Source organism: Pistacia vera, unplaced genomic scaffold (assembly GCF_008641045.1).
Source record: "Pistacia vera cultivar Batoury unplaced genomic scaffold, PisVer_v2 Contig388, whole genome shotgun sequence".
Taxonomy (NCBI): domain Eukaryota; kingdom Viridiplantae; phylum Streptophyta; class Magnoliopsida; order Sapindales; family Anacardiaceae; genus Pistacia; species Pistacia vera.
In genome coordinates, this window is record NW_022196210.1 from 96,187 (window position 1) to 102,187 (window position 6,001).

Below are 6,001 nucleotides of genomic sequence, written 5' to 3' on the forward strand. Positions count from 1 at the left end.
TATATTTTGGTTAAGGACGGGCGTCCCTTATTTGCGGACGCCCGTCCAAAACAAAGGGACGACCGTCTATAACGGATGAACGGCCGTCCCTGATGTGTATAAATTTTTTTTTATTGTATTTTAATGAGGGACGGGCGTCCTTTAAATGGGGACGCCCGTCCCTTGTATATGGACGCCCGTCCATATAATATGGATGGGCGTCCATGTGAGTGAACGGCTGTTCAAATTTGATGGACGGCCGTTCACTAGAAAAAAATTATAAAAAAATTTAGAGACGCGTTACACGTAGGCCGGTACACATTTTCGGTGCAGATTTATCGGTGTCCATAGCTTTGTTGATATTATATTTAGGGGTGGACAGGTTTGGGTATGGGTACCTGCCCAAATCCCATGGAACCGGAATTTGAAACAGAAATATTATTCCATAGACTTATTAATTTCTTAGTATAATATTTCATTCTTTAGTTAAAAATGTGTGCTAAGTGATTAACAACCATAATTAGAAAGTAATTGGAACTTTTTTTTTTTTTTTTTTTTTTGGTGACCGGGGCTGTTTCGACCAGTTTGTGCATACCTCAACTAATCTCTCAGAGCTCTGAAGTTGAAAAACGGGTAAATTCTCTCAGTAGCTACCCCTATTAACAACTCAAGTAGATCGAACTCAAGACTTCTTAATAATACACCTAAGAGTCCTAATTGACCGCTGGGTCATCTAGTGGTAGTTAAGTAATTGTAATTTTTTGTTGAACTTTTCATACTTAAATGTCATTTAAATATTACTCTAATTTATTGAATAGAAAATATCTTAGATGTATCTAATAGTATCCTAGTTGAGTTAATCTAATAAAACTATTTTCCAAGGGACAATACATCACATAAGGTTAGTTGGTGTGTAAGTATAACGGTTGACTGAATATTTTTTTTTTATTGTTTTGAGAATTCAAGAAAATATTCTTTTAGTTGTTTAACCAATATGATATAAATATCAACAAGGGACATAAGACATATATAATCTTATGCTGAAGCTTCAATTCCTAAGAGCAATGTTTTTGGAATTTCAAAGAGTTGAATTTCCAAAGGTTTGGGTTTTATATTACCCTTGAACTGATGTAGGACTATGTCTTCCGATATACACATGTTTTATTGACCAGGAAGTAAATAGCAAAGAGTTTATATTGATAAGTTTATATTCTCTCAATATGGAAAATATCGACCTAAGGTGACGATGATCATACCAAAAGCTAAAGCATTACAAAACTATGAAGTAAACCCGTAATCCACACCACTATGGATGCCATAAGATAGAGTAGTTGTCGATCCCACATCGCTTAGTTTATAATGTTTAGGTCCACCTGATTCAATAGACTTGTTTTTGTGTAAATATAGTTGCGTGAAACTCAAAATAGTTTGAGCTCCCAACAAAATGAAATATCTGATAATGGACTAGGTGTTTCTCTACCTGTCAAAATGGACATTATCTAAGTTAAGAGTATGTATGAATTCAAACAGACAATATCTTGATAATAGACCAACTGAAAGAGATCTTTAGTTGTTTGTCAACTTGGAACATCACACAATCTAAGTACAATTACTTGTATAGTGATAGATGATCAAAACCATCTTGCATTGTATTGATGGCTATTAGGTGGGAGCTTTTAATAAGCATATTTGTCAAATACCAAATTTACTTTTAGTTTTTAGTGTTGGTCATGATTTAAAGAACGATTAACTCTTTTTTTTTTTTTTTTTGTACCAATTGCGTGACACCATGAGTGAAATAGAGGATTGGTTATCCTCAACTGGCTATACATGTACACAACTTCCTAATGCCAAACATGGTTTTTTTTTAATTTATTTTGCACATGAGAAAAGGTGAGATTCGAGTAAATCTTGCAGCACAACCAAATGAGATTGGAATCAATGACATTTGTGATGATTTGTGATTGAGTTATAATTTGACTATGATTTTTACATTACAAGTCCATTTGTTTGTAAAGGACGACGAAACACAAATCTAACGATGGGCAGTGAGAAGATGAAAGACCGAATTAAAAGGGCACCAAATTTTCAATCAACTTCTCATATTGTTGACATTGGTATCTTTATGGTACCGCGATGTAAGGAGACTAGTATGTCCCATATTCCATGCCCCCTAAGTTACCAAATGCCAATCACCATTTGCATATTCTTTACAATGGAAAAATGTCAAATAATAAAATTAATATAATGTTGAGGATTAATTGCAACTAATAACTAAACAACATGATTAAGCATGAATTAACATAAGAAAGTCCAAAATGAGTATTTACAAAAATTTTGTACCCAAAAGAAAGAAAGAACGGTAAGTAATGAAAACTTGTTTCATAGCTTATTATCAACAAAGTTGTGTTAAATTATGGATGTGTTGGAGGACAGATAAAGTTAAGATGAAGCTATATATGTCATAGTATTCAAGTCAAAGAAGCATTGATTGTTATTTTTTGCTGGGTTTTGAAGGGGTTATTTTAAAACCCCAAAATTTGGTCAAACTATACCCCTATAATGTATTTATCATTAACCTCAAAATATGGTAAATATTGTCAATACCTTGATTCATGAGCATCAATTAATGTTTATATTTAGAGTCAGTTTTGTTGTAGTATTTAAGATCTCACCTTCAAATCACCTTCTTCCCACACACAAATCATGAATGAATGTAAGAGAGCCTTATTCAATACCTAATTCATTGTCATGGTCCATGGAATTAATCCGGTTTATAACTAACCTTGACAATTAATATGTTTGGAATAAAAAATATCAATCTCAAAAGTAAGTCTCTACCTAAACCTAAAAACTATACCAATTGAGGCCCTACCTGGGGCAGGAGTGATAATCTTACACTAATATTCAGATTTTAACATAGGAACAGTTTATATATAAAGAACAAGTTTGATCAATTATTAGAAGAAACTGTCCATAGCTACAATTATTGAGCTTTAGATTTTTGTTATAGGAACTATTTTGTCACCCTTATTTAGGATGAGATCTCCCGGGGGAGAAATTAATAACAACCAAAGATGAAAATATCACAACATCAAAACTTTCTCTAATTCCCAAACTTGCGCATTTACAAGATAGTACACTCAGATCAATGACGTATGAACCATGAAAAAGTATAAACAAACACACGATTGAATATTTACATTGGATAACATGCCTCAAAAACCCAAAATTAAGAACTAAATTAATTGACAAATTTCCTTTCAATCCATGTTTAAGGCTTTATCATTTGTATTAAAGGTTGAGTAACTTGTGGCTCAGATGACAAGTTGGAGTATCTGGGTTGTCCGAGCTATTGTCAGGAGATGTATTCTTTGGTTCCATCTGAGTGTTTGGGGACTCTTACTTTGAGGGTCCATGAAAATGGTGATTAGTCCCGGCTTTGTTATTTTTTTTCATCAACGCTTTCTCACCGTTAACATCTTGACAACTGATGACAATGGTTGGGGAGCTGAGCTTGGATGTGTCTTAGTGCAGAGGAGAGAGATCTTTAGGAATCACAGCGCTCCAGCGTCAAAATCCGTTCAATGATGCATCCACCAGTCCAACCAGTTCTTCGCTCATATAATCCATGTTACAACAGAAGAAATCACATGTTATGAACAATGCACCACTAAGTGTAATCTGTCATTTGCATTACTTCAAAATAATCCATCCAACTAAATGAACACATTAATTTCATCATAAATCCTCATAAAATAGTGTTTTTTTTTTTTTTTTTTTCATATTTTCTACAATGCATTGGGTCCCTCATCATCAGCCAGTTATATTATTTTTATATAGAGGTCAACTTCAAGATAACATTGCATACCCTGACTTTGAACAAGTCATATGCCTTGATTAATTTTACCAGGATTATTTCATAGAACTTAAAAGAAATTTTCTGCGGAAAAAAAAAAAAAAAAAAAAAAGAAAAAAAAAATAAAAAGAAAAAAAAAAAGTTCACAAATAGGTAGTAACCAGGTCAATGCCCTTGTATTTTTTATTTTTGGGGTAGGGTATAAGTCAATGCCATGCCCCCTTTATGCAAACTGAGTAGTTGTGATTTGGTCCACATGTTAATTAGAAACACTGACCACAGTAGTCGGAGTAAAAAATTCATACCTGTTCTAAAAGATATTGTTCTTCGATTGGCAACCGCATATTTGTGTTACATCTCCCGCTGACTATTTCCACAACGAGGACACCAAAACTGTAAATATCTGCTTTCCTTGTTAATTGCCCTCTTATCGCATACTCTGGTGCCAGATAACCTCTGAAATAACAAAGCAAATGTGAATAATGATAAATAATATTTATTGAATATCATAAAGAGAGGAATAAGTTTTGATAATTTTGATCAACGTATAGAAAAGTTAAATTTCCATCATACTACTGGACTATAATATGTATATCAAACATTTCCAAACAGCTTAGATGCTATCAACAACTGTAAGATGTAATGCACAATTTCAACAAGGTAACAGGAAAGTTGGAACTTACATTGTTCCAGCCACACGAGTGCTAACGTGAGTCATGTTGGGCGGGATAAGCTTTGCGAGACCAAAATCTGAAATTTTGGGTGTCAGGTCTTTGTCAAGGAGAATATTACTTGCTTTAATATCTCTGTGAATAATGTGAGGTCGTACATCCTCGTGAAGGAATACAAGCCCTCGTGCAACCCCAATGCAAATTTTAGCTCTTGTCTGCCAATTAAATTGGATGTTACTCTGGCTATTGCCTACACCTGAAAGTGAAATGTTTCCAGAGCACTCAAGTTCAATTCAATAGAAAAGGAAATTAAGGTATGCATAGTCTAAACCCACTGAATGGGATAGAAGTCTACATAACATTATTATTTTCATACTATGATATTATGAGCTACATAACAAATGGGAAAAAGAAATATGGCACAGACGTATTCCTGAATAAAAACTGTATTTTCAAGATGCAACTACTTCATGGTATTGGTATCCAGCATTGCTTAAATAAAATAATGGTAGGAAAAAACTATATTCAGAAAGTACCGAGAAGTGTTTGTGCAAGGCTATTATTCTCAAGGAAGTTGTAGACTAAGATTCTGTGATTTCCTTCGACACAGCAGCCATAGAGCTTTACTAAGTTTTCATGCTGTATTTCTGAAATCACCTGAATCTCTGTCAAAAATTCCCTGACCCCCTGTCTTGATTCAGCTGAAAGAACTTTAATGGCAGCAATTTTCCCATCCTTAAGGCGTCCCTGACCAATAAATAAATTTTTCAGACGTCATTTCTTTGAACAAGAGGGAAAAAGGAATTTCAAAACTAAACCACAACATCGAAATGAATATGAGGTTACCTTATATACAGAACCAAAACCACCCTCTCCAATTTTGTTAGCCGGACTAAAATCTTCAGTGGCAATTCTTAATTCTTTGTAAGTGTAGAGTTTAGCATTGTGTATGCCTGAAAGTTCTGTTCACAAATAAACCTGATTAGAAGTTTGTATTGGCATGACAAAATACTTTTGAAAGTAAAACATAACAGAATGTCATTTGTTGCATGACAAAAATATCTTCGGCTAGTTTTGCAATTTACCATCATCGACTTCGAAAGACTGCTCTCTTGAAGAGTCACTCCTACCGAATAAGCAAGAAAAAAAAGGCATAACTGTATAATACACCAGTGACCAATTTATCTACTAACAGTCAAGCTGCTGCTTCAAATTAAACCACTTCCACGCCCTGAGAAATTGCATCATTGAAAACACAAATGTCAATATAGATACATAACTCTGCCAACAAAGGACATCAAAGGAATGCTAGAAGATGTAAACTTCAAGTAATCAGCTACACCAGTTCACAGTATTAGCAAATCAGGGAATAATAACAACAAAAATCACATAAATTGGCAAGGAATTCAAGGTCACAGAAGAATAAGACTCATTAGCACTTTCCCCAGAAAGGCTGCACCCCTTATTGTATCCATGCCATCATCTGCCAACC

At 34.1% G+C, this 6,001-nt stretch overlaps 1 pseudogene; it reads right to left on the reverse strand.

The window, feature by feature from the left end:
- Positions 1-3,273: 3,273 nt before the first annotated feature.
- LOC116140931 lies at positions 3,274-5,690 on the reverse strand (annotated as a pseudogene).
- Positions 5,691-6,001: the final 311 nt, after the last annotated feature.